The sequence below is a fragment of the Eurosta solidaginis genome, chromosome 1, assembly GCF_040869045.1.
Source record: "Eurosta solidaginis isolate ZX-2024a chromosome 1, ASM4086904v1, whole genome shotgun sequence".
Taxonomy (NCBI): domain Eukaryota; kingdom Metazoa; phylum Arthropoda; class Insecta; order Diptera; family Tephritidae; genus Eurosta; species Eurosta solidaginis.
The window spans coordinates 68,857,269-68,880,739 of NC_090319.1; the positions used below are offsets into that span (position 1 = coordinate 68,857,269).

Below are 23,471 nucleotides of genomic sequence, written 5' to 3' on the forward strand. Positions count from 1 at the left end.
TAATTACGGAAAGGCCGCTAAACAGTTGCGTTTCCCCATCATAATATATCTCACAGGGAATCTTAACATGTGTGCGACAGCCGTCAGTAGTGTTTATTCGCTGCTGTCTCGCTAACGACTGAACGATGGCGCGTAAAGGGTCTGGCAAAGAGTCTGACAAAGTTGACATAGTCAAAACGCCATAGTCATAAGGGCGAATTAATGGTGACTTCTAACCATAAAGCCATAACCAGATAAAACAGCTGATCACACCTACCTTATGGAAATCAATGTAATCGAGTTAGCGTTATGGTATGGCACCATTAATCTATTAAATTGATTTCCATAAGGTAGGTTTAATCAGCCGTTTTATCTGGTTATGGCTTTATGGTTAGAAGTCACCATTAATTCGCCCTATAACCATATTTTTTACTTATCCATATCAATTGGCATCAGTTATTGGTGCCTTAACCTAAAAATCGTGAAATTTTCATTAAATTGAAGAAAACGAAAAAAATTACAAACATTTGCCACAAATAATAAGTCTCTTAGTCAAAGCGTATCCAAAACAATAAATAAAATCTAAAAAAGTTAATAAATTCACCAATTCAAATATTTTTAGGTTATGGATATGGCGAAAAACTAAACACCAATTGGTTGGCTATAGTATGGTTATGGCTAGGCCGTTACGGTATGGCACCATTGACCAATTACATTGATTTCCATAAGGTTGGTTGGATCTGCTGTTTTATATAGATATAGATTCGTCAACTTTGCCAGGGCTTTAAGAATATGTGTGAAGCAAGTTTGGCTCAATTGAGGTATGGCGCACCGACGCCTGTATTAAAGCGAGTTATTTAACCACTGCTTCGAGTCTTCAATAATTGCCACTAGATGGGTTTCCTAAACATTATCTAAGTGATGGTAAGCGTTTTTTACTTGCAAATGTTGATGCATGTAAAAAAACTTGGCCATTTTTTGAACTCCAGTCCCTTGTAAAAAAAGCACCATCTCTTAGCTGGTAGTCTACATTTGTGGACACTATATAAAATGTATGGAAAATTGCATCATATTTTTGACTTAAATCTGACGAAACTTGATTTTTTCAGCAGTTGTTACTACTAGCTTAGAGAAAGCCTCTAGCTCTGGATATGAGTTTTGTCTATGATGGGATGGTTTAACCAAACTCCATTGCACCCGACAATGTCTCTGAGAGCTTTAGATCATTCCATCCACGCCGTACTTCGTGGCTCTTCTTCCCAATACCTTGTATTGATAACAAGGAGGGAGAGGGAGAATAGCGTCATAAACAAAAGCAGACAAAAGCGCATGACGCAATGCGTCGGACTCGAAGAGCAAAATTAGCAACGAGCTTAATAATTCCTTACGAAATTTCTACTTTATATGGGCTATAAGCCTTACACACAACGGTATCTTTCAAATTATGCCTCTTGACATACTTAAGTACAGCAAAAAACAAGTAAAGGTGTCTAAGTTCGGGTGTAGCTGAACATTATATACTCAGCGTGAGCTTCAATTGCACATTTCATTTCAGATAAATAACTTTTCTACATAACACGTGGAACCGCCCGTTTAAAAAAAATGTCTCCCCATTTCCTCTTAAAATAAAACTTAATAAGTGAAATGTCATTGCTTCAAAACTATTTTTTGCTAAGTTATACGTTATTATCCTAGTCTACGACCTTTTTAAATCTTTTAAACTTGTTTTATATCTAAGTTGGCGTGGTCTTTAACCGATCCCGTCAATTTTTTTTAGAAATATTTCTTGCTATAGGGAAAATTTGTGTACCCAATTTTATTAAGATCCGTTAATTTTTCTTCGAGTTATGACTCCCGAAACATAGAAAATTGCTTAGTCATAAAAGGGGCGGTATCACGTCCATTTTTTTAAATTTGAAGTATTTCCTATTTATTGTTATAAATCCACTTGGAAAATTATATACCATTGATACAGAGCTCTTTTTTGCAAAGATATAGCTTATTTCATTCGTCCACGACCCTTTTAAAAATCTTTTATATAAAAGTGGGCGTGGTCCCTAACGGATTTCGTTAGTTTTTCTTCAAAGCATTCCTTATAGTAAAAGCAACCTCTATGCCGAATTTTGTTACGATAGGTTTAACGATTTTTGATTTATGATTAATAATATTTGTAAAGTTAAATTTTATCACAAGTGGGCGGTGCCACGCTCATTTTAAATTTTTTTTTTTTTCAAATTTTCATCAAGGGTCTCAATATTAGTCCACATGTCAAATTTCAGAATTCTAGATGTATTATTTACTAAATAATCAGGTTTTTTGTGTTTTCCAAAATGTTATATATGGGGTATTCCATCCCATTTCGAATAATTTTGAACCCGACCCCTTTAGAATTGGCTGAAAGTTTTTCTTCTTTTTATACTCAGTTGAGCAGAGCTCACAGAGTTTATTAAGTTTGATTGGATAACGGTTGGTTGTACATATATAAAGGAATCGAGATAGATATAGACTTCCATATATCAAAATAATCAGGATCGAAAAAAATTTGATTGAGCCATGTCCGTCCGTCCGTCCGTCCGTTAACACGATAACTTGAGTAAATTTTGAGGTATCTTGATGAAATTTGGTATGTATGTTCCTGAGCACGCATCTCAGATCGCTATTTAAAATGAACGATATCGGACTATAACCACGCCCACTTTTTCGATATCGAAAATTTCGAAAAACCGAAAAAGTGCGATAACTTGGTAGATGAGTTGAACTTATGACGCAAAATAGAAAATTAGTAAAATTTTGGACAATGGGCGTGGCACCGCCCACTTTTAAAAGAAGGTAATTTAAAATTTTTGCAAGCTGTAATTTGGCAGTCGTTGAAGATATCATGATGAAATTTGGCAGGAACGTTACTCTTATTACTATATGTAAGCTTAATAATTAGCAAAATCGGAGAACAACCACGCCCACTTTTAAAAAAAAATTTTTTTTAAAAGTAAAATTTTAACAAAAAATTTAATATCTTTACAGTATATAAGTAAATTATGTCAAGATTCAACTCCAGTAATGATATGTTGCAACAAAATACAAAAATAAAAGAAAATTTAAAAATGGGCGTGGCTCCGCCCTTTTTCATTTAATTTGTCTAGGATACTTTTAACGCCATAAGTCGAACAAAAATTAACCAATCCTTTTGAAATTTGGTAGGGGCATAGATATTATGACGTTAACTGTTTTCTGTGAAAATGGGCGAAATCGGTTGAAGCCACGCCCAGTTTTTATACACAGTCTTCCGTCTGTCCTTCCGCATGGCCGTTAACACGATAACTTGAGTAAATTTTGAGATATCTTGATGAAATTTGGTACGTAGGTTCCTGGGTACTCACCTCAGATCGCTGTTTAAAATTAACGAAATCGCACCGTAACCACGCCCACTTTTTCGATATCGAAAATTACGAAAAATGAAAAAAATGCCATAATTCTATACCAAATACGAAAAAAGGGATGAAATATGGTAAGGTAATTGGATTGTTTTATTGACGCGAAATATAACTTTAGAAAAAACTTTATAAAATGGTTGTGACACGTACCATATTAAGTAGAAGAAAATGAAAAGTTCTGCAGGGCGAAATAAAAAACCCTTAAAATCTTGGCAGGTATTACATATATAAATAAATTAGCGGTATCCAACAGATGATGTTCTGGGTCACCCTGGTCCACATTTTGGTCGATATCTGGAAAACGCCTTCACATATACAACTACCACCACTCCCTTTTAAAACTCTCATTAATACCTTTAATTTGATACCCATATCGTACAAACAAAGTCTAGAGTCACCCTCCAGAAAGGCCCACTGCCTCTTAAAATACTCATTAATTCCTTTCGTTTGATACCCATATTGCACAAACGAATTCTAGGGTCACCACTGGTCCACCTTTATGGCGATATCTCGAAACGGCGTCCACCTATGGAACTAAGGATTACTCCCTTTTAAAATAATCATTAACACCTTTCATTTGATACCCATATCGTACAAACGCATTCTAGAGTCACACCTGGTCAATCTTTATGGCGATATCTCGAAAAGGCGTCCACCTATAGAACTATGGCCCACTCCCTCTTAAAATACTCATTAACTACTTTCGTTTGATACCCATATTGCACAAACGAATTCTAGAGTCACCCCTGGTCCACCTTTATGGCGATATCTCGAAAAGGCGAACACCTATAAAACGAAGGCCCACTCCCTTTTAAAAATACTCATTAACACCTTTCATTTGATACCCATATCGTACAAACAAAGTCTAGAGTCACCCCTGGTCCACCTTTATTGCGATACCTCGAAAATGCGTCCACCTATAGAACTAAGGCCCACTCCCTCTTAAAATACTCATTAACTCCTTTCGTTTGATACCCATATTCCACAAACGAATTCTAGAGTTACCCCTGGCCCACCTTTATGGCGATATCTCGAAACGGCGTCCACCTATAGAACTAAGGTCCACTCCCTTTTAAAATACTCATTAACACCTTTCGTTTGATGCCCATATTGTGCAAACAAATTCTAGGGTCACCCCAGGTCCACCTTTATGGCGATATCTCGAAACGGCATCCACCTATGGAACTAAGGATTACTCCCTTTTAAAATGCTCATTAACACCTTTCATTTGATACCCATATCGTACAAACGCATTCTAGAGTTACCCCTGGTCCATCTTTACGGCGATATCTCGAAAAGGCGTCCATCTATAGAACTTAGGTCCACGCCCTTTTAAAATACTCATTAATACCTTTCATTTGATACCCTTATCGTACAAACGCATTCTAGAGTCAACCCTGATCCACCTTTATGGCTATATCCCTAAATGGCGTCCACCTATAGAACTATGGCCCACTCCCTCATAAAATACTCTTTAATGCCTTTCATTTGATACAAATGTCATACAAACATATTCCAGGGTTTCCCTCGGTTCATTTTCCTACATGGTTATTTTCCCTTATGTTGTCACCATAGCTCTCAACTGAGTATGTAATGTTCGGTTACACCCGAACTTAACCTTCCTTACTTGTTCTAGCTTACGAAAGACATTTTTCAGAAGTTTTTCAAATTTTTTCATCCAACTGAAAAAAAGTTATGAATTTAAAAAAAAAAAACACCGTTTTTGTTTTCAAATGCTATAACTTTTTCAAAAATTGACCGTTTGGGATATTTTTTTTGTTTTAAATGTGTTTTTAAATGTACTTTTCGGAAAAAATTCAAAAAAATTTTTATATTTTTTTTGTAATTTTTCAGTTTTTCGAGATTTTTCGAATTTCGCCCTTTTTTTCTCATAAAAAACTTCAATCAATTCTGCAATCATACCCACTAATCTCGGAGTGGGCCGAGAATTTTTTTTTTTATTTATTTAATTGAAAAAAAACTATACAATTTTTTTTATATTTTTTCCGAAAAGTACATTTAAAAACATATTTAAAAAAAAAAATATCCCAAACGGTCAATTATTGAAAAAGTTATAGCATTTTGAAAAAAACACCGTTTTCCAAATTAAAATAAGTTTTAAATATTTTGAAAAAAATGGTGTTTTTTTTCAAAATGCTATAACTTTTTTAAAAATTGACCGTTTGGGATCATTTTTTTTTTTTTTTTAATATGTTTTTAAATGTGTTTTCGGAAAAAATACAAAAACAAATTTAAAGTTTTTTTTTCAATTAAATAAAAAAAAAAAACAACAAATTCTCCGCCCACTCCGGGATTAGTGGGGATGATTGCAGAATTGATTGAAGTTTTTTATGAGAAAAAAAGGGCGAATTTCGAAAAATCTCGAAAAACTGAAAAATTACAAAAAAAATATAAAAATTTTTTTGAATTTTTTCCGAAAAGTACATTTAAAAACACATTTAAAACAAAAAAAATATCCCAAACGGTCAATTTTTGAAAAAGTTATAGCATTTGAAAACAAAAACGGTGTTTTTTTAAAAATTCATAACTTTTTTTTGAGCTGGATGAAAAAATTTTAAAAATTTCTGAAAAACGTCTTTCGTAAGCTAGAAAAAGAAGAAAAACTTTCAGCCAATTCTAAAGGGGTCGGGTTCAAAATTGGTCGAAATGGGATGGAATAACCCATATATTGTAACGAATTTACCGCAATTCCCCTTATTTGCATTCTTCTGCTAACGTTCTATCGCTAAACTGTTGAATAAATAACTCCAATATTGAATAATGGCCTTTATTAAAGTACTTCACAATAACGCTTATACTTTGCAACGAATAGCTTGCTTAATAACCAAACTGACTGACAGCTTAAATGAAACTGATCTATTGCTCGATAGATAGCGTGATTAACTGAAAACTGCTCAGAGCGCCTCTACCGCTGGTGCTTTTATACTCTGTGATTTCCTCGTGGCATCTTCTAGGCGCTTCCAGAATTTACTTAGTCACCGCCATATAATTATAACTACAGATGCACGTATATAGCTTCTCATATGCTTGTATTTGTGAGCGACACTTCCACAATTACAATTGCATACTTTTGGGAGCATCTCAGATATCTGCATTTGTTTGTGCATCTCTTCTCTGCTGCGTGTACGTACATATGTGTAGACATAATGATTTATTGGTTTATGTAGATACGAGTGACTGTCTGCTTTATTGTTGTTGTGACTTCATTTACTTAGCATCAGACTAGGGATGTGAGTATCTCTTAGTGTCACTCATATTCGTCACAATATAAAAAGTGGGCGTGGTTATCATTGGATTTCGCTCATTTTCAATACCAATCTATTCTGGGTCCAGATAAGCTCGTGTACCAAATTTGTTGAAGATATCCCAATATTTACTCAAGTTATCGTGTTAACGGACAGACGGACGGACGGACATGGCTCAATCAAATTTTTTTTCGATACTGATGATTTTGATAAATGCTTCCGAAATCAAAAATTCAATTTAGCTCGGAAGCAGTTTCGAAGCAAATAAAACAGCCAATAGAATCGAGTGGCAGACACACGGAATGAAAATGATATTAGGTTGATGTTGCCTTAATAAAGTTACTGCGTCTCGACTTCTGGCACCATAATGCCAGCACTATCTGTTCCTTATCCCCTCAATTTTTCTAAATCTGGCCCAAATTCATTCAGTGTTCTTAAAAGTGAATCTACACCAAACTGTTTATCTGGATTTTCTAAAATTTTCTAAAAAGAGCTAGAGAAACTTCTAAAAAAAAGCTGAAAAAAAGGTTAAAGCTAAATCGCAACTTTTCAAGCTAAACCGAGAAAAAAATCTAAATATATCCTGCAAAAAGCTAAAATGGCAACACTGGTTAGCGATTGTTGGAATTCGGGCGCTTGTCACAGCTTTTTGGAGTTACTTTGGCTTTGAGAGATGCCCCACTCCCGTGGATCCGCCACTGTTTTGAAAAATACACTTTTCGTACTGATGTGTACGCATGCAACGAATGAATGAGCAAAAGTAGACTACGGCAAATGATATTAATCGAAGGACATGAAAGGACAAAATTTAAGGATATTACTAAGCATTTGAATTGAAGATAAGCAGTTAAAAGCATTGTAAAGAGTTCATGTAAATTTGGACATTTAACACAGCTTCACAACTTAACGTGCAGATAATTGATAACCTTTTCAGCTTGCCTGCAGTGACAGGGATAAATTGAATTAATTAAATTTCCCCTTATATAAAATGGTCGTAGTTTTGTATTAATGAATGTAAACTGTGTAATAGCCAGCTGAATTTAACACTTGCACTTTTACATTATTATCTTTTTGCTATCTGCTTCCTTATTTTATATCTATGAATGTACCAACCTAGATAGGACTGATTCTATATGTATGTATATATATATAGATATCATTTTGTATATGCGGTAGTTACGATTTGTGAGAAAACTCGAGCAGAAATTGTGGTAAATAACTTTATCAAACATATTATCTTATTTATAAGCATTATCATGCGTTGTGTTCTTTAACTTGTAGATTATTTTATTTATCTATGAAAATTTTTTTTAAAGCCAGAAACGCAGAAATTTTCATTAAAATTTCAGATATCATGCAGTTGAGTTTTTAGTTGAGAAAGTGTAGGAATTGCATTAAGAGTGTTGAAAAAAGTATTTTCTAAAAAAAAAACACAAATCCGATTGATAGTAGTTTTGTTTCATTTTCAAGTATTGCAAGCACCTACATACATACATACATACCGTTATTGCAAAATCATACAAAAAATGTCACTAAATTAATCTAAAAAAAAATAATGAAATTGTTTAACAAATAGTGACAGTTACGTGTTTGTTTGGCTCATTATGAGCCGCTCATAAATTCTTTGCTAAGCAGGCAATTTTCTAATAAAAGTTGTGTGTAAATATGTTCCGACATATAAACCTCATATGTACATTTGTACATATAAACGTGCAATTGTGACAATAAAATTTACGGCCATATTTGGATACGACGTTCAAATGCTCTATAAATGAATAAAATACAAATCAAATAAACGAATAAAAAATGCTAAATAAAAGTGTACAAACACACACACACATATGCAAAAAAAATTTATCAATCTAGTTCGTTAGTATGTGCTGAATAAAATGACTGCAAGTACAGACAATAAAATAATTGTGCTCATTTTTGTTAGTCGTTTAAAAGTTTTACAACTTCATTAAATGTGATGGCCCGTAATCATAGTTGAAATAAAATAGAGTTTTATTGGTTTAAGCATGGTTCCAAATTAAATATCATTTTAAGTCTGTCATAGTCCACTTAAACACTTTTTTATCTCTAAAAAAGTATTTTAAATTTAAAATGACATGAGCGCGATTTTAATCTTTTAAAATAGGTTTTATATTAGTGGTCTGCTGTCAAAAGTTGCGAGAAATTAAACAATTTGCTATTTACGCTCCGATTCTGAGCGTTACCGGTAAAATAGTACCCAGAACATTATGTAACCGAATATCGTTACCAGTTCTTTAATCCGCGATTCTGGCCCAAGTGGTAACGCTGTCATCACCGAAAAACTCACCAGTGTCTGTGGAGAAATTTGAAGGTAGTTTTCTTCGCTTTCACGGTTGCCACTTTGGCCCATTTGGACCAAAAATGGTCCCTTTTGTTCAATTTTGGTCCCTTTTAGGCAGTTGCCACGATTGGTACTTTTCTTTCTTTTTCACTCGGGTAAAACTTCACAATATTGCCCAAAAATTCGCCACATTTTCGTTAGCCCCCATATAATTTTGATTTTACTTCAATGGAACTCTCACCATAAAAAATTGCTCAGTCAATAAAATGTACCAGAACAATAATATTTCACCCAGGATATAATTTATGCCCGGTATTAAAAAGAAAACACGTTAATTGATGATGAAATACCCGACTAAACGGCTAGATATTTCCATCGGTTGTCAAACACTATCAGACCAATTCTAAATATTCTCGCGGAATTTTGTTCTCGCGGATTTTTTTATTCCCGCGGAAAAATCCTCCAATTCTTTTCTCCTAGGGAGAAGAATAATTGGGGAATAGGAATTTCAAATTTTCGAAGTCAGCTGTTTTGCGAATTGAAATTTCGTTGCGCATTTCTTATTTCGTTTAAAAAATTTAAAAGTTTAATTATTTTTGCAAATTTGTTTGAAACTAAGGAATAAAGTATAGGCAATGCACAGTATTGCATTTCATGTGTTATTCACTGCAATGAGTAATGAATTTGTGCCACAGCAACATCAACAAAGGAGCATAAGAAGAAGAAGACAGCGGGATAACACAAATCCGCTGGGGTTGCATGCTCTCATTCAGCAAAGCAATTTTCTGGCGGCCAAGTCGAGTTGAGTTCGCCTTTCGCCATATGCCGAAATCTATTTAAGCCTTCTTAAAAATCCTTGCGCAATTTCTGGATGGCTGCATCAAATATACAAAGAGCTCTTACGTTGCTTATGATATACTTTTCTACTTAAAATAAAGAATATTGTGGTTGTTGTTGTTGTTGTGGTAGAATGTACATACATATTTTAGCACAAATTTGTACAAAAAAGTGTTCCTTCGTAAAAGAACCAATTTCCTTTAACTATTTTGATGCATTCCCTTTAATTTAACAAGTGAAAAAACTCCTATGAAATGGCAAAGAAATCTCCCTCTCCCCAACATTCATATTACCTACTTTTCTCCCATAACCGGTTTCCGCTTTTTCGAACATTGTTCAGAATAGAAGGAAAGGGAGAAGTGAGAAACTCACGAGGAATTTTTATTTTGAATTCGAGTAATGGGCGAAGGGAAAAAACTCGCACGGAATTTTTAATTTAGAATTGGGCTGTATGTAAAATATATGAAAATAAAAATTGCTTCTCGCCTAGCATAGCTTATAGCGAGCACTCTGCCGTGAGCCTAACACTTTCAAAACTTAAAAAAAGAAATTATATGCATTACTTCCCGTTTGGCGCCCAGCTCAATGAGTTCAAGGAATTCCAGGACTATTGTGGTGTTGAGTCGCGCAAGGAAATTGAAAACCAAATATCTTGGCACAAGAAATATTTTAACTCGAAAACAGAAGGAAGCAAATGCAAAAGAGATTTGATTTCTGAAGAAATGTTTTGTATAAAATTATTCCCGTAGGTGCTAGCAGAACCCCTGAAGCCTGGGATCAAAACTCACAATTACTGAATCTAGGCTCTGATATGAAGTTTAAACGTTAAGGGAAAAAGTAAGCATCTATAAAAATAGCACTAAAAAATTGCCTAGTTTCATTTATGATTTACTGAATTTTCCACATACATAGTTCGGCAACACCAGAACGCAAATTTTGAACCGTTTCTTACTAAAACCTAACTGCACTATACATTTTATTTCATTGCAATCAACAATATAATGCTAGAACCAAGAGCTTTGTGACCAAAACTAGGTTCACAACGTTTGGTTGGTGAAAGATATAGACTTATCCTATGCCAAAATATAGTACCATTTTTGGTTGCATGCACATATATTTGTTTGTTCAGCTTGAATTAAAGGAAAGTCTTCACTATGTTTAGTAAAATTTGATATGGAAACATCCTAAAAATTTTTATTTTATACTAATAAAATAAAACAAAAATTTGATCATTTTTTTTCGATGAATTTCAGTCCCAAATAAAAACATGGTGTGGCAACCGTGTTTGTTTTACCGAAAATGTCCCACTTGTAGATACGAGGTTAACGAATAAACGGGACGATGTGTATATGCATATTATGCATGATAAGTTTCTACATAGATATATTGTAATTTATTCTGTGAAAGTACATAATGTAAACAAATATATAATATATAGCAAGAAGCAACACTTTTTTACTATTATCTTTACTTATTTGCGCTTACCATACTTTATTTTTCAGTTTTGCCTTTTTCTAAACAACAGCTGTTGTGTGGTTATTTCGATGTAACCACCTACTTTTGTGGGTAAAAAATTATCCGGCTACTTTCGCGGGTAGAATACCAAAAGGGTGTAAAAGTTGCCACATGATGAAGAATGTTGTTACCACACTAGAATCGGGGCGTTAAACGCGATGAACTTAAATGGAAGTGAAAAAGGCTTCCCCGACAAGGACATATACGTCAGGAACTAATTTATTATACCTAGAATGCGAATTAATATGTTTGTGACGAAAATTACACAATTTTAAAATGTGCGATGGTTACTTGGCTCCACATATGCGAAATCTTTAATTAAAACTATTCCGCATTCATAGATATTTGTGAGTTTTGATATTTTACTATCTTTTGAGCAAAAAGTAGCATCCTATACTGATTTTGGCATTAAATTTAGAAATAAATATTCAATGGAAGGAATTATTTACCACAGGCGTCGATTTTTAATACATGTCAAAAAATTTCGGAAGAGGTGACGCATTTTAATCTCGGAAGCAATAATCCGAAGGCGGCACTTTGTCAAGATATTTTTGCAAAAAAAAGTTCCAAGACTTTGATGTGGTTGATGTAATTTTGGTGATATTGTTTACACAGAAAAGAATTAACTAAAAAGGCGTTCTGCGCTGATACAATTTTGACCAGTTTCGCAGCCGTTTGAGGGTAATTCGGTTTTTTGTGAATATCTATTAATAAAAGAACAATTTCTTATTTCCGACTTCTAATTATTGAATTACATTACATAATTCTTGAATTCAATTCTGCTGGCATTTCCTTTTGTGTCTTCTATTCCCCTTTACATTTGACAATTCCTCTTAAAAGAAAGCGTGAAATAAAACACGGAATACAACAAGAATTAGCAACAAAAATTGTAAGAACTGCTTGGTACGGGCGCTGCTAAACTACTTCCCCCCTTCATCTCCCTCTTAGTCTATGTCATGATAGACTTGAGTTCAATGATTTTCTGATGTAAACGGGACTTACACTTTGCAGGTCCATGCACAATGACTCAACATTCTAGGTCACTTCTTTCCTATGGAAAACTATACTAAACTCCCTTTGTTTATGCTGACTTTGCGAAGACAAACCTAAATTTGTATGTTTTGTTTAATGATGTGTTCAGTTTATACTTATATTTAAGAATTCATTAACAAATCTACATGGCACACAAATTAATATAGAGACAAAATGTCTCAATTGTGTTGTTAGTGTAGAAATGAGAAAAACTGAATTAAGCATGAAAACAAATACCAGCAGGATGGCCTAGTGGTTAAAGGCTACTACAGTTTCGCCATGTGATTCACGGTTCGAATCCCGGTGAAACCTTTGACAACATTACAAAATTGCCTGATGATGATTACGTTGGCGGTTTTCGAAATGGTTCCATAGCAATATGCCAGTAAATGTTTCATTCTTTTCAGTTTCTCTTAGAAAACATAATAATTGAAATTCAATTATTATAAGCCGGTGTTAAGCTCATGAATTCTTAAACCTAAATTTGATTTAACCTGATTATCATTGAACGTCCTGCATACTTATTAGTATCGAGGTTAGTTATATCCCTATTCGGTATCGGGTCTATTAAGTTAAACGGCTTTAACGGTTAGGGTCACCTAACATTTAAGGTTTGCATCATTTTGGCCGTCACATCTGTCTTAATGCAAACAAATTTTCTTTACAACATTCCTACAAACTATATAAACTATTCAACATGAATACGACTGTATGAGTGGATAGCCTTGTTGCTTCCTTTGCTTCAAGGAGCCCAAATCCGCTTTAACTACTTATTCGTTTATGTTGCGAGATTTAAATAATTTTTTAAGAATGAAATTAAGTAAATTTTCTTTAAATAAGTATGTTAATGTTCAATTAATAGATTATACACTCAATTTAAATTGACGGCTGATAAAAAACTGCGAATTTTTACAAAACGTTATCTTATACCTTTTAAAAGAATTGAATGATAATTATCCGCCACCGGATTATGATCCAAACACGTTTTCAGTTACTCCTTTGACAATTTTTGTGGTATTGTAAGAGTTTTTGTCAAGTAAAAATTTACCATTTTTTATACGTGGAGTCAAGTAACCACGGTTGTAAGGAACAGGTTGAACTTTTGAATTTCTAAAAAATTTCTTCGCAGCGCGAATCAATACCTTTTTTTTCATGCGGATACACTCAGAGAAAAACGCCGTTCTAAAATCCAGCACCACCGGACTCAACTCAAGCTTTTCATGTGCTTACTTTTTTGTTCTTGAAAAACGAACGACCTGTTCTTAAAACAACAACCTTGTTCTTGAACTGACACCATTTTCTTGAAAAACGAACGGCCGGTCTTAAAATATGAACAAATGTTCTATTAGTGAGAACGATGTTCTTAAATCAAGCCCAAGAAAAAAAAACGGTACAATTTGTGTGCACTACAATGTTAAATATACCATTTGGCACTAGCTATCAAGCAGTTGTAGTGGCCCAGCTGCTATGATGTTGCGCTTGCGATCGTGTTGTGCGAGTTCGATCACCGCCAAACTCTGAATTTTTTAAAACATTTTTTTTTTGTTCTATTTTTTTAACTCTTATTTTTCGTTCAGTTCCATTCACATATCCACAGGTAATTCTCAAACTTGTTATGAAATGTTTTAAGTATATATGCAGATTACATCTTTAAATAAGAATAATTTCTCAATAAGAGAAATGTATGAGAAAATTCTTATTATGCATTTTTTCTTAAACTTTTGAATTTTAATAACAATTTTTTTGTTGTAAATATTCTTTATTTATGACAAAAATATTATTATTAATAAAAATTAAATAAATATATTTAAAAAAATACTTTCCCTCCCACCAAAGATCAAGCACGAACCGTTCTTAAATTGAGACCGAAAAATGTTAAATCGGCCCCAAATCGTTCTCGAAGCGTGAGAACGAAAAATCCTAAATCAAGCCCAAGTAGTGCTTGAAATGAGCACAGAAGGTTCACACATCAATACCAAAGTGGTCATAAAATACGAACGGTGTGCTTGGAAAAACTGTTCTTAAAACAAGCCCATCGGTCACAAGTTAAGAAAAAACGTACTTAACAGCCTTTTGTCAACGAATGTTCTTAATTTTGAACTTGTTTCGTTCGTTTTAGAACGATTTTTTCTCTGAGTGTACCCTGTCCATGCTTATTTTAGCTGAAAACTGTGTTTAATATGACTATGACAGACCAAAATTTTAAATCCCATTTTTAATTTAGGCAAGATTTTAACTAAAGAGTATTTTAGTCAGCGACTATGATTACGAGCCGATATATTAGACTTTCTGTATTGGGGCGTACTCGCTATTATATCTTGCATTTTCAACTAGGTGATGTACTATTTATTTTTCTTCCTTAACTTGTGGAACTGAAACATTTATCGAGGTAAGTATCCATTTCCTTTGAAGAGCACTCAGAACACTCACAAAATCTGTTTCCCTCAAATATATATCTCACTTTTCAAGTCCTAACCTTTGGTTCCATCTCAAGGGAACAACACGGCGTGGAAATCATCTACTCTTAAACATATTTTGTATTTTCTAAGATCAATCTTATATATTATTTCTAATTACTGGGACCTGCACACCCTTTTTCATTCTTGTTTGGAATCCATATCTATAAAGAAAGTTTTGGTTGTAAAGATGGGGAATTCGTGCTATTAACGAGCTTTGGGCATTATTGGTCGTAGTGTTTTTGTTTAGCTATATTTTATAAAAATCATTTGTTAAAAATAAACGATTTTGAGCACACAAAGAAATCGATTCATAATATGGAATAATTATGAATATTTGATTAGAACTAACACTGCATTACCAGCAGTTGCCAGCATTCGGCAGATGGAAGCGTAAGCGCATGTAGGTTTACAGATGGCTGATTGATAGAGCAGCTGATTTCTGTTGATATTTGATATGAGGCTTTTATATTTGTTGCGCAAGATGCACAGGGGTCCGGCTAGTAATAAATAAAATAAATAAAATAAATTTACTCAATGTTTGGACTTCAGCAAAACATGAAAATCGTTAACTATACCTAAGTCAATTTTCAGACAAGAATGTAGAGAACGTCATGGTCTACTACAACTTTGTAACAGACGAAAAATACGATAAATGATGAAAAATTACAAAATTTACACACGGCTATGGTTACTAGGATATGTTTCTGAATTCCACGTCTCCATCAGCTAGCCGTTTTGGAGCTGAGTATTGAATTCGAAATCTCCAACATTCATACTTCATACTGGTGTTAAGGCAGATGCCGTTATCCACTCAGATAATGACCATCCCGCTGCACGTTTTGTAAATTCTATCAAAGTATTGCCTTTTTATTGCTATTCCTGCATTCCTGTTACACATTTTTTTGTACATATCATGTTTACTATATGTTTTTATAACCACTGTACTTATACACAGGGTATTATAACTTTGATTGGATAACGGTTGGTTGTACAGGTATAAAGGAATCGAGATATATATAGGCTTCCATATATCAAAATCATCAGTACCGAAAAAAAATTTGTTTGAGCCAGGTCCGTCCGTCCGCCCGTTAATACTATAACTTGAGTAAATATTGAGATATCTTCACCAAATTTGGTACGCGAGCTTATTTGGACTCAGAATGGATTGGTATTGAAATTGAGCGAAATCGGATGATAAGCACGCCCACTTTTTATATATATAACATTTTGGAAAACACAAAAAAAATAACTTTTGATAAAAATTAAAAAAAAAGAACATTTTAAATGGGCGTGGCACCGCCCACTTGTGATAAAATCAAGTTTACAAATATTATTAATCATAAATCAAAAATCGTTAAACCTATCGTAACAAAATTCATCAGAGAGGTTGCCTTTACTATAAGGAATACTTTGACGAAAAATGAACGAAATTGGTTAAGGACTACGCCCACTTTTATATAAAAGATTTTTAAAAGGGTCGTGGACAAATAAAATAAACTATATCTTTGCAAAAAAGGGCTTTATATCAATGGTATTTCATTTCCCAAGTAAATTTAAAACAATAAATAGAAAAACTTCAAACTTTAAAAAACGGGCGTGGCACCGCCCGCTATCACAGATAACCCTCTGAGGTCTTCTAGAAGCGGGGTTCCAAGGAACCTTAGCCGGGCTCTAGCTAGAGCCGGGCATTTACACATAAAGTGTTCTACTGTCTCCTTGGCATTTGGATCTTTGCAGCTTCTGCAGTGGTCATTATACGATCGAAATGATATTTACAGGAAATCTTCTATGATATATTAGAATATATATCACCAAGTTTCACGTTTTTATATTGAAAACTAAGGGAGAAATTGCCAAAAATCTTTCTGTCTGAACGATCGGTTGTATGGGATATATACTATATATAGCTCCGATCAAAGTGATTTTTTCACAAAATCGTCTATGATATATTAAAATATATATCGCCGAGTTTCACGTTTATACTCTCTAAATTGCGGCAGTAATGACCAAAATCGTCTTATCTGAACGATCTGTTGTATGGGAGATATATGCTATCGTGGTCCGATCCTACCGGATCCGACAAATGTTTTAATATAATACAAAAATACATCCTTGTGCCAAATTTAAGTGAGATATCTCAAAATTTGAGGGACTAGTTTGCGTTCAAACAGACAGACGCACTCAAAAAAAAGCTGGTAAATAGTCATCAATATGCAACTTTCTAGTATGAATTATGCTTCATCAACCGTGTTAAGCAATTGATATTTTCGAAGTTGGCAATTTGATATTTTCGAACTTTATGATTTTATACTAACAAGTATCAATTTGATATTTTGTATGTGTGTTATCAACTTGATACTCTCTCCTATTATTTCTGCCATAACATAGCATCTATTTGATAATTTTTTTTTTATCCAATTTATACCTTTTTGGTATCAGTTTGAAATTATTTTTTTATTAAATTGATAGTTTTTGCGCTCTAATATGATACTTACTTTTTATAAAACTGATACCAGTTTTAGTACCATGTTTATACTTCCATAAGTTCCACCATTTCCCAAAAAGAAAATTCCTTTTACATTTTCATGTATAAACAAGACATCTTTTCTACAAAATTATCTTTTGCGTAACATTTCATTAAAATATCTTGACAAGCTTGTGTGATGAGACTTTCAAACTTTGAAAATACTTCATCTTTACATATAGTGATATCATTATCATCTTCACTACTATTAGTTGTGGTCTGCAAACAGATTACTGACTCATTACAGGAATACATTTTTCTTTCAAAATTATTATTCGAATATTTATGTGTTACATTGGTGTCAATATTAGTTTTCAATAGCTCAGTATTGCTTACAATTTTAGTATTTTTGAATACTTTTAAATTCATGTGCCTTTTTATGTGTACTTTAAATCTTTTTAAACTTGTATATTCTTGATTACAATTATTGTGAGTACATTTGTAAATATTTATTTCATTTAACCCATAATGTAAATTGAAATGTGAGTATAAATCTCTCAAATTTACAAAACCTTTATGGTATTTAAAACAAACCATTTTTGTCCAAATAAACTGAACAATGTTACTGCATTTACATATATTACTTACTTACTTAATTGGCGTTTAACCGTCTAAACGGTTATGGCCGTCCAACAAGGCGCGCCAGTCGCTCCTTCGCTCCGCCAACCGGCGCCAATTGGTCACACCAAGGGAGTTTAAATCGTTTTCCACCTGGTCCTTCCAACGGAGTGGGGGCCGCCCTCTACCTCTGCTTCCATAGGCGGGTTCCGATAGAAACACTTTCTTGGCCGGAGCATCATCTTTCATTCGCATAACGTGGCCTAGCCAGCGCAGCCGCTGCGTTTTAATTCGCTGGACTATGTTGATGTCTGTGTATAGCTCGTACAGCTCATCATTAAATCTTCTTCGGTACTCGCCATCGCCAACGCGTAGAGGTCCATAAATCTTTCGAAGAACTTTTCTCTCGAACACTCCCAAAGCCGCTTCATCTGCTGTTGTCATGGTCCATGCTTCTGCCCCATATAGCAGGACGGGTACGATAAGTGACTTGTAGAGTATGATTTTCGTTCGCCGAGAGAGGACTTTACTTTTCAATTGCCTACCTAGTCCAAAGTAGCATTTACTGGCAAGATTGATTCTTCGCTGGATTTCAGTGCTGATGTTGTTGCTTGTGTTGATGCTGGTTCCCAAATAAACGAAGCCTTTTACTATTTCGAAATTATGGCTTCCAACAGTAGCGTGGTTGCAAAGGCGCATATGCGCTGACTCTTTACTCGATGACAGCAGGTACTTTGTTTTGTCCTCATTCACCATCAAACCCATCTTTACCGCTTCTTTTTCCAGCTAGGAGTAAGCAGAACTAACAGCGCGGGTGTTTAGGCCGAATATCAATAAAAATTAAATTACAAACAAGGTTAGTTACACATGGTTTTTTACATCATAAGAAGTCGAAATATCGCAATAAAAATGTAGTAAAAAACACCATACTTGATGGGATTCATCTGGGTATTTCAAGGAAAATATATGATAAATTTTAAAAGCAATGTCCAGTGAAACTACAAACGAGGTAAATTTAAATTTGTGATAACCAAAGCTCACGTAAAAATATGTTAAATTCAAAAGATCAAGAACCACTACAATTATAAATGGCTGTATTGGCGATTTCGACTCTGTGGAATTTTTAGTAAGCAATTCTAAATCAATTTTCGTTGCTATATGTAAAATGGAACTATTCACGGAGTTTTGTATTGTTGCTTTACGATGCACTTTCAAATCTCTTTCTTTTACTATATACCGGTGTGTTGGTTTTAAAATAGTGTGAAGTAGCATAAAATAAATGGAGTCTCTTGAATCTAAAGTAAAGATTAATTTAGACGAATACTTCATTATAAATAGGAGATTATGGGACTCACTAATGTCGATCTCGCCTTTTGTAGATGTCAATAGATTCCTGTAATATTTGTCCTTTATGTTGTGCTCAAAGGTAATGCTTCAGACCATTTCGACGTTAATATGAATTGTTTTAATACTCAGTTGAGCAGAGCTTACAGAGTATATTAACTTTGATTGGATAACGGTTGGTTGTACAGGTAGAAAGGAATCGAGATAGATATAGACTTCCATATATCAAAATCATCAATATCGAAAAAAAATTCGATTGAGCCATGTCCGTCCGTCCGTCTATCCGTTAACACGATAACTTGAGTAAATTTTGAGGTATCTTGATGAAATTTGGTACGTAAGTTCCTGGGCACTCATCTCAGATCGCTATTTAAAATGAACGATATCGGACAATAACCACGCCCACTTTTTCGATATCGAAAATTTCGAAAAATCGAAAAAGTGCGATAATTCATTACCAAAGACGGATAAAGCGATGAAACTTGGTAGGTGAGTTGAACTTATGATGCAGAATAGAAAATTAGTAAAATTTTGGACAATGGGCGTGACACCGCCCACTTTTAAAATAAGGTAATTTAAAAGTTTTGCAAGCTGTAATTTGGCAGTCGCTGAAGATATCATGATGAAATTTGGCAGGAACGTTATTGCTATTACTATATGTCTGCTCAATAAAAATTAGCAAAATCGGAGAATAACCACGCCCACTTTTAAAAAAAAATGATTTTAATTCAAATTTTAAAAGAAAAGTTAATATCTTTACAGTATATAAGTAAATTATGTCAACATTCAACTCCAGTAATGATATGGTGCAAAAAAAAATACAAAAATAAAGGAAAACTTCAAAATGGGCGTGGCTCCGCCCTTTTTCATTTAATTTGTCTAGGATACTTTTAATGCCATAAGTCGAACAAAAATTTACCAATCCTTGTGAAATTTGGTAGAGGCTTAGATTCTAGGACGATAACTGTTTTCTGTTCCGCTCGGCCGTTAACACGATAACTTGAGCAAAAATCGATATATCTTTACTAAACTCAGTTCACGTACTTATCTGAACTCACTTTGTATTGGTGTAAAAAATGGCCGAAATCCGACTATGACCACGCCCACTTTTTCGATATCGAAAATTACGAAAAAATAAAAAAAATGCCATAATTATATACCAAATACGACAAAAGGGGTGAAACATGGTAATTGTATTGGTCTATTGACGCAAAATATAACTTTAGAAAAAAACTTGGTAAAATGGCTGTGACACCTACCATATTAAGTAGAAGAAAATGAAAAAGTTTTGCAGGGCGAAATCAAAAGCCCTTGGAATCTTGGAAGGAATACTGTTCGTGGTATTACATATATAAATAAATTAGCGGTACCCGACAGATGATGTTTTGGATCACCATGGTCCACATTTTGTTCGATATCTCGAAAAGGCCTTCACATATACAACTAAGGGCCACTCCGTTTTAAAACCCTCATTAATGCCTTTAATTTGATACCCATATCGTACAAACACATTCTAGAGTCACCCCTGTTCCACGTTTATGGCGATATCTCGAAAAGGCGTCCACATATAGAACTAAGGCCCACTCCTTTTTAAAATACTCATTAACACCTTTCATTTGATACCCATATCGTACAAACGCATTCTAGAGTCACCCCTGGTCCACCTTTATGGCGATATCTCTAAAAAGCATCCACCTATAGAACTAAGGCCACTCCCTTTTAAAATACTCATTAACACCTTTCATTTGATACCCATATCGTACAAACAAATTCTAGGGTCACCCCTGGTCCACCTTTATGGCGATATTTCGAAAAGGCGTCCACGTATAGAACTAAGGCCAACTCCTTTTTAAAATACTCATTAACACCTTTCATTTGATACCCATATCGTACAAACAAATTCTAGGGTCACCACTGGTCCACCTTTATGGCGATATTTCGAAAAGGCGTCCACCTATAGAACTAAGGGCCCACTCCCTTTTAAAATACTCATTAACACCTTTTATTTGATACCCATATCGTACAAACAAATTCTAGGGTCACCCCTGGTCCACCTTAATGCGATATTTCGAAAAGGCGTCCACGTATAGAACTAAGGCCAACTCCTTTTTAAAATACTCATTAACACCTTTCATTTGATACCCATATCGTACAAACAAATTATAGGGTCACCCCTGGTCCACCTTTATGGCGATATTTCGAAAAGGCGTCCACCTATAGAACTAAGGGCCCACTCCCTTTTAAAATACTCATTAACACCTTTTATTTGATACCCATATCGTACAAACGAATTCTAGAGTCACCCCTGGTCCACCTTTATGGCGATATCTCGAAAAGGTGTACACCTATAGAACTATGGCCCACTCCCTCTTAAAATACTCTTTAATACCTTCCATTTGATACACATGTCATACAAACACATTCCAGGGTTACCCTAGGGTCTTTTTACAACATGGTGATTTTCCCTTACTTTGTCTCCACAGCTCTCAACTGAGTATGTAATGTTCGGTTACACCCGAACTTAGCCTTCCTTACTTGTTCAGGGTAAAGTTCTTTAAAATCTTCTTCAATCTGTAAAAATATGTACATATGTGAGTTAGTATTGTGTTGATTCTAATTTTTAACAAAAATGAAATTATCACAAACATTTACACTAGTCTCCACGAAAAAAAAGTCATAAATTATTTTCTTATGCCTGAATTTAAATTGCTTAACAATTGTTGCAGCGTACATGCATATGAACTAAGTTTCACAACAAAGATATATACATACATACATATCTATGCACTTGTACATCACTTTTTATTTGCAACAAAACTTAATATTACTCACCTTTTCTGTTTTGTTGCTATTCCTGCAGGCAATTTTTAATTTTTAATTTTTGCACCAACCGATCACGACAACACTATTCAAGGCAACAAACGACGAATAATTACCCCCGAACAACTATCGAGTCACGTAAACAGCGAAGTTCGACTTTTCGAACAGTCTGTGATGCGCTTACAGTTTCAATCTGCTACTATTGCTTATCTATATATTAATACGTTAACAAAATTTCCATACAAACAATTGACAGGCCGTTTCGCATAGTTAGCATACGTAAAATCATATAAAAGTGATATTAATCGATTCGTATAGATCAGCCGCAGTGCATAGGCCTATTTTTGTTAACAAGTATTACTCTATTTGTCTGTAAGTAATAGAAAACGTTTTTTTTGAAATCCAACAATCTCTCCACATTTGGATATTTACTTTCTTGCACAAACGCGCGCCATCTTTGGACAAATTATGTAAGTGCTCTAAGACACAAGAAAAAGTTTTTTATAAATCCAACAATCTCTCCAAATATGGATATTTACTTTCTTGGACAAAAGCGCGCCATCTTTGGACAAATTATGTAAGTGCTCTATCCGAAGATTAGAATCTTCATATTTCCACAATGATCACATTAAAACCCGGAAAAAAGTCTAAGTGCACTTATTGCGTTTTTATATGGAACTGTTTGTTCACTTCACTTAATTTCAAGTAATTTCACCATAATTCTATGTCAATTTTATTTGATTTTACATAATTTTTATATTTTTGTTTAAGGAGCTCCATACCAAAACGTTATAATTACATGTGAAAAGTTTGTAGAAAATTTAAGAAAATACAATCAAAAAGTACAAAGTCTTAGATAAAATTCAAAATTTTACAGGAAAAGTTAAGTAAGTTAGACCAGTCTGCTATATTTCCAACAATTGATGCATAGACTGAGTTGAAAAAAATACACGTTGGTCGATTTTCGACCACAGGCGATACTAGTTAAAATAATTAGGTGAATATCAATTTGACACTGTTGAGGATAAAATCACATTAATTAGTTATCAAAATAATAAGCTTAGTTGTAATCCAATATCTTTGAGGATAAATTTGATGATTTATGCTGCTATATTAATACTGAAGATATTACACTGGTCTCAATTTGACATTTTTGAGGTGTAAAATTAATATTTTTCCTCAGCAATTCAATAACTAAGATATAGAATACTTCACTATCATTTTTATATGATTCATCTTTAAATTGATACTAAAAAAATGATACTGCTAAAAATGTAATTTTAACACAACCGGTATTAAACTGATAGTGATACATTTTTTTTTTTTGAGTGCGGACGAACGGACAGACGGGCATGACTATATCAACTCATTCCGTCGCCCTGATCATTTCGG

At 34.0% G+C, this 23,471-nt stretch overlaps 1 protein-coding gene and 1 long non-coding RNA gene across 2 annotated transcripts in view; both read left to right on the plus strand.

Annotated features, from left to right (window-relative positions):
• Nucleotides 1–7,870: 7,870 nt before the first annotated feature.
• The window catches only part of LOC137234448 (uncharacterized), a 79,080-nt gene continuing 63,479 nt past the window's right edge, over nucleotides 7,871–23,471 (plus strand). The window contains exon 1 of the long non-coding RNA XR_010947807.1: nucleotides 7,871–7,887. This is a non-coding gene — a long non-coding RNA (uncharacterized lncRNA). The remainder of the gene's footprint in view (nucleotides 7,888–23,471) is intronic.
• Nucleotides 8,104–23,471, plus strand: part of LOC137234423 (uncharacterized) — a 32,297-nt gene continuing 16,929 nt past the window's right edge. Inside the window, exon 1 of the mRNA XM_067757974.1 lies at nucleotides 8,104–8,145. The gene's annotated coding sequence lies outside the window, so the exon portion shown is untranslated. The remainder of the gene's footprint in view (nucleotides 8,146–23,471) is intronic.